Genomic DNA, 11492 nt, shown 5'->3' with positions numbered 1-11492 from the left:
CCCCAAAAAAAAAAAAAAAAAAAAAAAAAAAAAAAGAAACAAAGGGCCAATGTATAATTTTCCCCAGAGAATCAAGGAAGTTGGCTGGGTGTGGTGGCTCGTGCCTGTAATACTAACACTTCGGGAGGGCAGGGTGGGTAGGTCACCTGAGCTCAGGAGTTCAAGACTAGCCTGGCCAACATGGCAAAACCCCATCTCTAATAAAAATACAAAAATTAGCAAGGTGTGGTGGCAGGCACCTGTAGTCCCAGCTACTTGGGAGGCTGAGGCAGGAGAATCACCTGAGTGCAGTAAGTTGCGATTGCACCACCACAGTCCAGCCTGGGTGACAGATCAAGAACCTGTCTCAAAGGGAAAAAAAAAAAAGAACCAAGGAAGTAAATGCACTATGGATGTGAAAACATAGGGCCGGGCGCGGTGGCTCAAGCCTGTAATCCCAGCACTTTGGGAGGCCGAGACGGGCGGATCACGAGGTCAGGAGATCAAGACCATCCTGGCTAACACGGTGAAACCCTGTCTCTACTAAAAATACAAAAAACTAGCCGGGCGAGGTGGCGGGCGCTTGTAGTCCCAGCTACTCGGGAGGCTGAGGCAGGAGAATGGCGTAAACCCAGGAGGCGGAGCTTGCAGTGAGCTGAGATCTGGCCACTGCACTCCAGCCTGGGCGACAGAGCGAGACTCCGCCTCAAAAAAAAAAAAAAAAAAAAAAAAAGAAAACATAGGAAGGAGGAGGCTCAGCACGGTTACTCATGCCTGTAATCCCAGCACTTCGGGAGGCCAAGGCGGGTGGATCACGAGGTCAGGAGTTCAAGACCAGTCTGGCCAATATGGTGAAACCTTGTCTCTACTGAAAGTACAAATATCAGCCAGGCATGGTGGCAGACGCCTGTAGTCCCAGCTACTCAAGAGGCTGAGACGGGAGAATAGCTTGAACCTGGGAGGTGGAGGTTGCAATGAGCCAAGATCGCACCACTGCACTCCAGCCTGGGCAACAGAACAAGACTCTGTCTCAAAAAAAAAAAAAAAAAAGTGGTGGACAGTATCACCACTATCATTATCATTAAAACTTATTAAGCACTTATTGTGTTCAAGGCAGCGTTTTTTTTTTTTTTTTTTTTTGAGACGGAGTCTCGCTCTGTCACCCAGGCTGGAGTGCAGTGACCGGATCTCAGCTCACTGCAAGCTCCGCCTCCCGGGTTCACGCCATTCTCCTGCCTCAGCCTCCCGAGTAGCTAGGACTATAGGCGCCCGCCACCTCGCCCGGCTAGTTTTTTGTATTTTTTAGTAGAGACGGGGTTTCACCGTGTTAGCCAGGATGGTCTCGATCTCCTGACCTCGTGATCCGCCTGTCTTGGCCTCCCAAAGTGCTGGGATTACAGGCGTGAGCCACCGCGCCCGGCCTCAAGGCAGCGTTCTAAGCACTTTACAACTATTACATCATTTAGTCCCTGCAACAATGAGGTAGGTACTGTAATTCCCATTTGAAATGAGGAAACTGGAGGCACAGAGTCCAACAGTAAATAGCAAAGCAGGAATGTGAATCCAGGCACCAAAGAGCAAGTTAAGGAAAGGGGTTCTACAAGGAACCAAAACCATACAACTGTAGTACACACTTTCTGATGTTATGGCTTGATTCAGGAAATAAAATTTAGAATATTTCCAGGAATGAACTATGTATTTTCCAGCTAGTTCTCAAAAAATGTTTTTAAAATTGAAGTTTCTGATAACAGCAAAATGACATGCGGTTCAAGGTCATATTCCCTATTCTGTGAAACCTGCCTTAGCTACCAAGATAACTTATTTTAAGATGACAGAGCCTGAATGAAGAGGCCAGACGTCACAAAGGGAAATAAATAAAAAGCCCCTCCACTTCCTTGGATACCTAGTTGATTGCTCTGCTTTGGTTCTTAAGAGAACCACAGTTGGTCCAAGGACAAGACAAGACACTACATATGCGTTACGGGCTTCTGAGAAATAGGTCAGTCCAAAAGGGGGACCACAGAGAGTACTGCTCATCCAACTAGAAGCCACCTTTACCAGCAAAATGACACCTGAGAAATGCCATGCCACTGTGCCACTGATGAGGCTGACTTAATCATCTGTGTACTCCTGAAATGAGATCAATGGAGAGCTAAGAATCAAAACTATTGCCAGAATACAAGGTAAATGGCGCCCACTAGAGTTGTGTAACAGGGCGCTCTGGTGCCAGACCTGCTTACTGTCTGTTTTACCACTTTATCTTTTGTGGAAGAAATTTCTCCAATCCATCCCAACATCCAAGCAGGCACATATCAACATTCTTATCACCCAAAGAAGCCCCCTGATGTTACACAGAAAACTCATGTCTACACAGAGAGTGCCAGTTTTCATGATTATGCCAATATATTTAAAGAAAGCACTTTGGGAGGCCAAAGTAGGAGGATCACTTGAGCCCAGGAATTCAAGAACAGTCTGGGCAAAATAGGGAGACCTTGTATCTACAAAAAATCAAACGTCTCTACAAAAAATTTAAAAAGCAGCTGGGCATGGTGACTCACGCCTGTAATCCCAGCTACTTGGGAGGCTGAGGCAGGAGGATAGCTTGAGCCCAGGAGGTCGAGGCTGCAGTGAGCCATTATCACGCATTGCACTCCCGTCTGGCCAACAGAGTGAGACCCTGTCTCAAAAAAAAAGAAGAAAAAAAGAAAAAGAGAATAAAAAGAAAAAACAAAAAAGAAGGAAAGATATAACTGGTAGAAAGAAAAATGCTGGCAGGTTGAAAATCTGGGTTCTCATATCAACTTTACTATTGCACCAAGCCTCAACTGTTCTGTTAATAAGAAGGGACATTTACTGCTGGGCGAGGTGGCTCATGCCTGTAATCCTAACACTTTGGGAGGCCAAGGCGGGTGGATTGCCTGAGCTTAGGAGTTCAAGACCAGCCTGGGCAACATGGTGAAATCCTGTCTCTACTAAAATACAAAAAATTAGCCGGGCGTGGTGGCGTGCGCCTGTAATCCCAGCTACTCAGGAGGCTGAGACAGGAAAATCGCTTGAACCTGGGAGGAGGAGGGGTTGTAGTGAGCAGAGATCACACCATTGCACTGCAGCCTGGGCGACAGAGCGAGACTCAGTCTCAAAAAAAAAAAAAAAAAAGGCCGAGCGTGGTGGCTCATGCCTGTAATCCCAGCACCCCAGCACTTTGGGAGGTTGAGGTAGGCAGATCACGAGGTCAGGAGATCGAGACCATCCTGGCTAACACTGTGAAACCCTGTCTCTACTAAAAATATAAAAAATTAGCCAGGTGAGGTGGTGGGCGCCTGTAGTCCCAGCTACTCGGGAGGCTGAGGCAGAAGAATGGCGTGAACCTGGGAGGTAGAGTTTGCAGTGAGCCGAGATTGCGCCACTGCACTCCAGCCTGGGTGACAGAGCGAGACTCCGTCTCCAAAAAAAAAAGAAGGGAGGTTTACTATAAGTTGGAGGATAATTTTCTCTTCAGAGACACAAGAACTGCATATTCCTTCTCCAATCTCAAAAGAAATCTCAGAAACCTTCAGGAGATACAGAAGAGAGACATTATCAAGTATTAATAACAGTCATGAAACACAGCAGGACTTGAACTCTCAGACCAGAGCTTTGTCTGTCTGACCACATCCTTCCATAATGCTACCAACCAGCCAGGGATAAAGATGACACGGCTTCCAGCAGGCGTTTTTGGCAGATACGGAGAAGACCACCATCTCTTTCCCAGAACCCACTAATTGTTTTTTACTGTTGTTTTTTCAAATAAAGCATGACTTCCTTTTCCCAAGAAAATAGCATTCCCTTAACACAACCAACTCTTAGAAAATCATGAAATACATTCATCAACTTCAGTAGCTAGAGCATGGCCTTGGGAATCAAGATTTGTGAATTCTTTTTTTTTTTTTTTTGAGACGGAGTTTCACTTTGTTGCCCAGGCTGGAGTGCGCAGTGGCACAATCTCAGCTCACTGCAACCTCCACCTCCTAGGTTCAAGCAATTCTCCTGCCTCAGTCTCCCGAGTAGCTGGGATTACAGGCGCTTGCCAACACACCTGGCTAATTTTTGTATTTCTAGTAGAGATGGGATTTTGCCATGTTGGCCAGGCTGGTCTCGAACTCCTGACCTCAGGTGATTCAGTCTCCTCAGCCTCCCAAAGTGCTGGGATTACAGGCATAAGCCACTGTGACCGGCCAAGACTTGTGAATTCGAATTCTAGGTCCTATATCAGTGGATGACTCTTAACTATTTAAGTGGAAGAATTAACCATTTCACGAGGTTTCTATTAGGATGGAGAATGGAAGAGGATGAGGCCTTTATAAGTAAGTTTGTAAGGCATATGGTGATGGGATAAAGGCAGCACAAAAAAGAAAGAATTAAATACCCCAAGTGCTTCTGAAAGGAAGAGTTACAGAAATACTTTCACAAGATGAGGACTATTAGCGCCAATTAGTGAAAATTATATGAGGACTACATAATTACAAAGGATCTATCCAAAAGTAACAAATCTATAGCCTCCAGTTTAGTAATCATCTACAAGTAACATCAACAAGATGGAAAAAAAAGAACTTGAATTCAACTACAGAAAGAACTTAGACACTATTGAGAAACCATTCCAAAACCATACAACTGCAAAAAGTTACCTTAGTTCAAGACTTGAAATGAAGAAACACAGAGAAAGTTTTTTTTTTTTTTCTTTTTTCCTCAATAAGGAAACAAAATCTCTTTCTCTCAGGTTCTAAAGACATTCAAGAAGGGCCATCCCAGTAAGATGTGTGAGGCTTTCCTGCTACTATCCATAAACTCTTCCAAGTACAAGTAACTCAGAACAAATGCACCCCAATGTTACTGGGAAACACCATCACACCATGCACAGACTAAACAGGGCTGCTACCACCACACAGCTGGCAACCTGGGCCAACAGCTTCTACCCTAGGCACCACTGGACCACTATACCCTGCATTCCGTGGGAGGAACAGCACTGCGGTTCTCCTTGCCCTGTCTGTTCCACTATAAATGATGGATCTGGGGAATGTGAGGTCACAATAAATAAGACTGGAGAAGAGATATGTACCCAATATTTAATCAACAACTTGGCTCAGAAACCCACAGGGCATTTTATCAATCAACCTGGAACTGGTTTTTAAAAGATACCTCTGGGATCATAAGCTCCGAACTCAAACTCTTTAGGTTGACTCACTGCCATTTTCAGGCCACCCAAAACTCTTCCAGACCTACTTCTGGAGTCTACTCCATACAGTTTTATCCACTTCACTCCAAACTACCCATGAAGCAGTTTGTTTTCTTGTTTTGTTTTGTTTTTCCCTGAAAATTTCATCTTGCCACACCAAACTCAAATAATCCTGTGTCACAGATTCTAATCACTCCACAGACCCACTTCTAACACTCCACTGGAGTATTGGTGATAGGAGCTCCATTCTAAACTCTGCCCTGCTTGTTCCAGATACAGGAAAGCAATTCCATAAGGACTATATTGGCACTTAGGGTCTTTGTGTCCCAAAGCAGAATAAAAATCTCTCCTTTGGACACAAGGGAACATTATTCAGTGGCTTCACCTGAGCATTTCACATTTCATTCCTGATGAGCATTAGAGGGAATGGAAAGTGATATGGTACAGTACCAACTTTTTACACAAAAACTTCCTGGGGACCCTCAAGAGATAATAGAAGCTGATTTTTCTCCCACAACAAACTTCAGCATTACAATTGCTATTACTTTAAGTATTCCATCACACTGTGAAACACACACACACGCCCCATTTGGTTGTGACCCCTTCTCCCCCAAAACCAGAAAAGCCATTAACCCAAAAATTATCTTACCCTCTCTCTCTCTTCCTCCTGCCGTCTTATTCCTTCTCCTTTCCAGGGCTCCTGAACTTTCTGTAAACAAATTGTCTAGGTTACAGGGGCCAGGCAGGGTGCAGCCAACACAGAACTGTGGAGAACCTCAGGAATTATTTGTCAGCAGTCAGTCTGGAAGGCAGGCAGACCCCCCAACCAGCAATCCAAAGATGGGTGGATATAATAACAGGAGTGTAGTGCAACCCTCTATGTGGATACGAGGGAAATAAATCCAATTCCCAGAAACTAAGACGAACTCTTATCACCAGCGTGTGGATTCCACTCCTAGGCTCAGAGACTGGTCCTCGTTCGTTCCCAGGCCACAGGTAACCAGGGGTCAGAGAACAGAAGAGATGGAGGAGGAGAAGGGTCTCTGCCCCAGAGGAGTGGCTTCAGAAGGCAAAGCTGAGGGCTGGGGGATGCACAAGCCCTTGTGTCAGGCACAGTGCCAGTTCGGGCCCAGTCACTTCCTCTAGCCTTCCCCCCACTTCTTCGAGGACTTCGCCCCCTGCCTACCCAAGGCCTTGTGCCAAGAAGTACCTCCCACAGCCTGCACCGTGGTCTATCTACTGGAGACCCCAGCTGTCCCCCCAAAACCTTCGCTCCCCTGAGACAGTTCCTGGGAGCCTTCTCCTGATGTCGTCCCCTACCCCTTTCTCAAAGACCCTTCCTTGGGACGTCCCTCCTTCCCCTCCAGGGAGCTGAACTCTGCCACCCACCAGACAGGCACCCGCCCCCTAAACCCCCCCATTCCTCCCCATCGCCCGCTCCTCCACAACCACTTCCGGTTCCGGGACGGACACCACACACACACACACACACACACACACACACACACACACAGTCACATCGTGGACCCCCCCTTCCCCGCCCGCCCAGGGAAAAGGGGAGGGGGAGGAGCAGGGAGCTTGGCGCGCGCCGGCTGCAGCGGCGCGAGACTCACCCGGCGGCGACGGCTGCGGCGGCGCCAGAGCCTGAGCCAGAGCGCGGGAGGGGCGGCGTTTGCTGGGAAAGGAGGGAGCCGAGTTGGGTGGGAGGACCAGGAGGGGGCGAGGGAGGGGAGAAAGCGCGAGGCGCAGCGCGCGGGCACGCACTTCTGGCGCGAGACAGACCCACACACTCACACGCAGGGAACGCGCGCGAGACACCCGCAGGGCGGGGGCGCGAGGCAGTGGGTGGCCCCCCGCCCCGCCGCCCTCCCCTTGCACTCACCCGGAAGTGGTGCTGCAGCTCGTGCTCCCGCGAACCCCAATTCCTCCACGCCCCCCTCCCTCCCTCCCCCCAACAGGCTCAGAGAAGAGCTCTGCGGAGAGAAGGCGGGAGCGCCGGAAACGAAAAGGGGGGAGGGAGGGAAATAGCAATGTAGGGGGGGCGCTAATGGAGAAAGAGGGGCGTGCAAAAGCCGAGTCACTTCCGGGAGTGGCTGGAACACATCCGGCGCCGCTAGTCTGCGAGATATTCAGGGCAGAAGTTACGGTAACTCGGGGCGGAAGTAGCTTCTGCCCCGCGACCGGGTAGAGGGGATGTGACGCTATAGCGGAAGTGAAGGCGGGTTCCGCTAAGGGCAAAAGCTGAAACCGGAGGATTGCGGCCCTCGGCTTCCGGAAGGGACTTCTGGGGAAGTTGGGGGCCGAGGGTGGGGGGGTGGAAACGCGACAGGTTCATCAATTATCCATCAAGGTAGGAGAGGAGGTGTGGGTTCTTCAGATGCTAGGACTCCGTTTCTCTTCCCTCTGGGTGGAATAAGCTGATGTAGGAAATTACCATTATTTTTTCTGATACCCCCAAGAATGTCTCAATGCTTTGAATATGCGGGAAAGGACTAGGACATGTCTATATTTTTCTGAGGTCCCTACTTAGGTCCAGTTAGAACCTCTCCCAGCCATCAAAATCTCCCTCTCTGACACTCCCTTACTCTCTTTACTTTGGTCTTTTCTTGTTGCCCATACCCACATCTCTATCCCCTTACCCTCTTTTACTTTTAAATATAGCACTCATTATTGCCTGATTGTTTGCTGTCCACCTCTCCCCACTAAAATATCGGCTATAGGACAGCAAGGACCGAATTGTTCGTTGCTGTATCCTCACATCGTGGCAGTTAAGTGGTCTGTAAACTCTTGTTGTATAAATGTACTGTAGTTCATTATGAATCCTTTCAGGAAGCCTTCCCTGATTGCTCCACCCTGTAATGATCCCCTGAATTCCCATAGCATTTAATACGTACCTTTTATTGATATTTTAACTATTTCATACATGTGATTCCCCAGCAAGATTGTCAGCTCTTCATGGAAGGAAATACGTTGCTTTGCTAAGCACGTAGTCAATGCTGAATATGTTGTTTGAATAAGTGAATGCTGTTACAAGCGTGCACCCTGACTTGGCCAGAATCCCTCTGGGCTCAGCTCTAAGCAGAACTGAGGTATGTCTACTAACGGTAAGAGCCCCTTGCTGAGAAAAATAATTTTTTTTTTTTTTTTTTTTTTTAAGAGAGTCTCACCCTATCACCCAGGCTGGATTGCATTGCTGCCATCTCAGTTCACTGCAACCTCTGCCTCCTGGGTTCAAGCGATTCTCTTGCCTCAGCCTCCCGAGCAGCTGGGATGAGTCGCCCATCACCACGCCTGGCTAATTTTTTTTATCTTTAGTGGAGACGGGGTTTCACCATATTGGCCAGGCTGGTCTCGAACTCCTTACCTCAACTGATCTACCTGCCTCGGCCTCCCAAAGTGCTGGGATTACAGGCATGAGCCACCACGTGCAGCAAAAAATAACTTTAACAGAAATAATTATAATGCCCATTTTACAAATGATGAAAATTATCCTCTAAAGGTTTAAGTGATTTTTTCCCCCAAGGTCAAAGCAAGAAGGTAACAAAGTACACCTTTAAATATTTAAATGTTTAAATAGATGATGCATTTCTTTGTTTGTAATTGTAGTTTGTGTCTTTTTTAAAGTGTCTGTTCCCTTTATCACATTTTTGGGCTCACCACTCAGTCTCTGTTGATGGAGAGTAAGGATTTTAAGGGCTCAGATGTGACCAGACCTATTGCTGTGTGGGTCAGAGATTGCTGATTCAAGAAACCTTGACATCAGGGGCTGGTATTGAAAGGTGGGAACAGGAAATCATAGTAATAGCTATACGTCCTGGTTCTCCTCCTGCTCTTTTCCTATTTACGTTAACTGGGCACTTCCTAGGCCTCAGTGTCTCCGTCAGCCCTGTTCTTGCCCTTGCTATAAGAAGGAAGTTTCCCAGCTACTTGGAAGGTTGAGACAGGAGAATCACTTGAACCTAGGAGGCGGAGCTCGCGGTGAGCCAAGATCATGCCATTGCACTCCAGCCTGGGCAACAAGAACTGAACTCCATCTCAAAAAAAAAAAAAAAAAAGAAGCAAGTTTCAAGTGCTCTAAACTCCTTAGGGAAAAGCTTTAGAACAATAAATGTGGGGCGTAGGGGGAGGAGGGCTGTTAATTTTAGCCTGGGGTTCTCCAGCTGGCATACTGTTCCCATCTTGAATCACTTCCACACCCTGAGCTGTGCCTGGGAGATCCCTCCCTCCTCCTGGGGGCTTCCCCATTCCCTGGTTTGGTCTGAGCCACAATGGCAAGCATTCCAGAAAAATGCTAAGAGAAGCCTGGCTGAGTCATTTGATGCACAGCTCAGGAGGCAAAGAAAGGATGGTGATGAGAGACACTGGTTCCAGTGGTGCCTGTGATGTGTGACCTCGAAGAACCTTCCAGTTCCCAAAAGGGCAGCATGGCCATTGTTTTGTTCTTGGTTAGCGACTCTGCTGCAGGTTTCTGAGGACCTCCCAAAGCCCCACAGTCTCTGTTTCAACTACAGGAGAGAGAAAAGTTAGGGTTTGTTCCTCAGGGCCTCATGACTCTTCATGGCTAACATGACAGTGCAATATCGTTTGGGAGAATTATTTTAGTACAGTTCAGTGTCTGGAACAGTCTCCTTCCTCCTCTGTCTCTCCTGCCATCTGACTTTCCATGGGGAAAGGAGGACATTTAGGGAGAGGGAACAGGTGAGGATTTCCAGTATCTTGCTGGTGTATTTTAATTTATTTAAATTTAGAGAAACAGCGGTCTAATCAGGCAGTAATTAATTCCCTCTTCATTAGGGGCCTTCATGTGTGCCTTTTGCATATGGATGAGCCACGGGTCACACTGTCCCTTTGAAGAGAGATCCTTGCTGAAGGTGAGAGCCCAGTGTGCTCTCCGGCACTTGAGCTCCTTCCCCTTCTGTGCCAATGCTTCTCTTTTCTCCCCACCCTCACCTGACAAGGACTAGATTCCTGTGGGGAAAGAAGGAAAGGTTAATGAAGCTTCCTATCCCACCCTCCTTGGATCTGGATCCCTCCCTCACGGCCCACAGCATGTACCATCCATGCCTCATCCTGTACCCTCAGGTTTCATCCAGCCCGCTCCCTCCCATCAGCCGCCTGCTGGGATATCTTCATGCCCCAATGAGTTGACTCCTCAGAAGCTTGTTTGCCTGGCACCTCTGCTTTGAGTTGGTTCATCAATCCTTGGCCCCGCTCTGCTTCTTTCCTCTGTAGCAGTCCTTTCCTTAGGGAGTGTGACGCCCTGAATGCACACACTGCTGTAGTCCTGACAGATACGCTGCCTCCTCCTGGCACTCACCATTCTGTGCTGCACAGGCTCAGCTCCACTTCCCTCAGCTCACAGTACAGCTCCCAACACCTAAAGCACACGCCTACCAACACAGACATTCCTAGCCTGGCTTGAAAGACAAACGCATGGGGCATATCCAGTCTAGGGCAGCCCGGGCCACCCTTTTGTACACTACAACATCCCTGTCCTCCCTGAGGCCACCCCATTTCCAGGGAGCAAGTGGGGCACAGATTGGGGGAGGGGGGAGAGATGGGACCTGGGTGGTTACCATAGCAATAGAGCCTAGCAACAGCTGAGAGGCTGATGTGTGGGTTTTCACAGGGCTGTTACAAGAGCCAAACCTAGAATTGGGGACTCAGAGGTGACTGATCTCAACTGGGCAGCCTGCATTCCCTCCCCAAACACACCCCTTGATCCCACCCCCACACCCCTGCAGTGCCTCTCTCTGAGAGGGCAGAGTAGGGAAAGCTAATGAGTTAACCACAGGGCTTCTGATTCTGCACAGCTTTTGGGGGGCAGCTGTGGGTGGGGGCAGGTTAGGGAGCAAAGCTGAAAATAAACCAAGCAGGGCAGCTTCTTTCAGATGGCTCCTGCTCATCTTTTCTCCATTGCTCCATTTTTCTCTTCTCTTTTCCCCATTCTCCCTCCATCTGTCTTATCAGCTCTCTCTTCCACCTTGATCCACCTCCTATCCTTCCATGTAACTTTCCTTTTCTTCTGTCTCCCTTCTTTTGGTCTTTCTTGACCCTCCCTGGCAAGGAACAAGTGAGCCACGATTTCTATTCTAGTTTCTCTTGTGCGACTGCCCATCAGGACGGCTCCCTTCCATTTTGTCCCGAGTTAAAGCCCCAGTTGGCCCCCAGCTCCAGGTCAGAGGAGGGCAGGTGACTTAGGTCTAGAGGGGGTCCCCACCTCATCCTGTACCTCCTCCTGGCTGTCCACCCCCTCTCCTCCTCTCTACGGGGGTCAGAAGGCAGAACCAGGGGACTTGAG

General features: G+C 48.5%; 1 protein-coding gene across 4 annotated transcripts in view; it reads right to left on the bottom strand.

Moving 5' to 3' along the window:
• ZNF384 (zinc finger protein 384) overlaps positions 1–7276 on the bottom strand; it is a 26246-nt gene extending 18970 nt beyond the window's left edge. For 2 of the 4 annotated variants that reach the window (XM_025402570.1, XM_025402573.1), the window contains exons 1-2: positions 7074–7276; positions 5841–5900 (exon numbers count right to left, since the gene is read on the bottom strand). The gene's annotated coding sequence lies outside the window, so the exon portion shown is untranslated. Of the gene's footprint in view, positions 1–5840; positions 5901–6804 lie in introns of all 4 variants that reach the window. The other 2 variants (XM_025402569.1, XM_025402572.1) reach the window with 2 other exon arrangements.
• Between the last annotated feature and the right edge of the window lie 4216 nt (positions 7277–11492).

This window comes from Theropithecus gelada, chromosome 11 (assembly GCF_003255815.1).
Source record: "Theropithecus gelada isolate Dixy chromosome 11, Tgel_1.0, whole genome shotgun sequence".
Lineage (NCBI taxonomy): Eukaryota > Metazoa > Chordata > Mammalia > Primates > Cercopithecidae > Theropithecus > Theropithecus gelada.
Note: the sequence above shows the minus strand (reverse complement) of the source record. Positions and strands in the feature narration are given on the sequence as shown.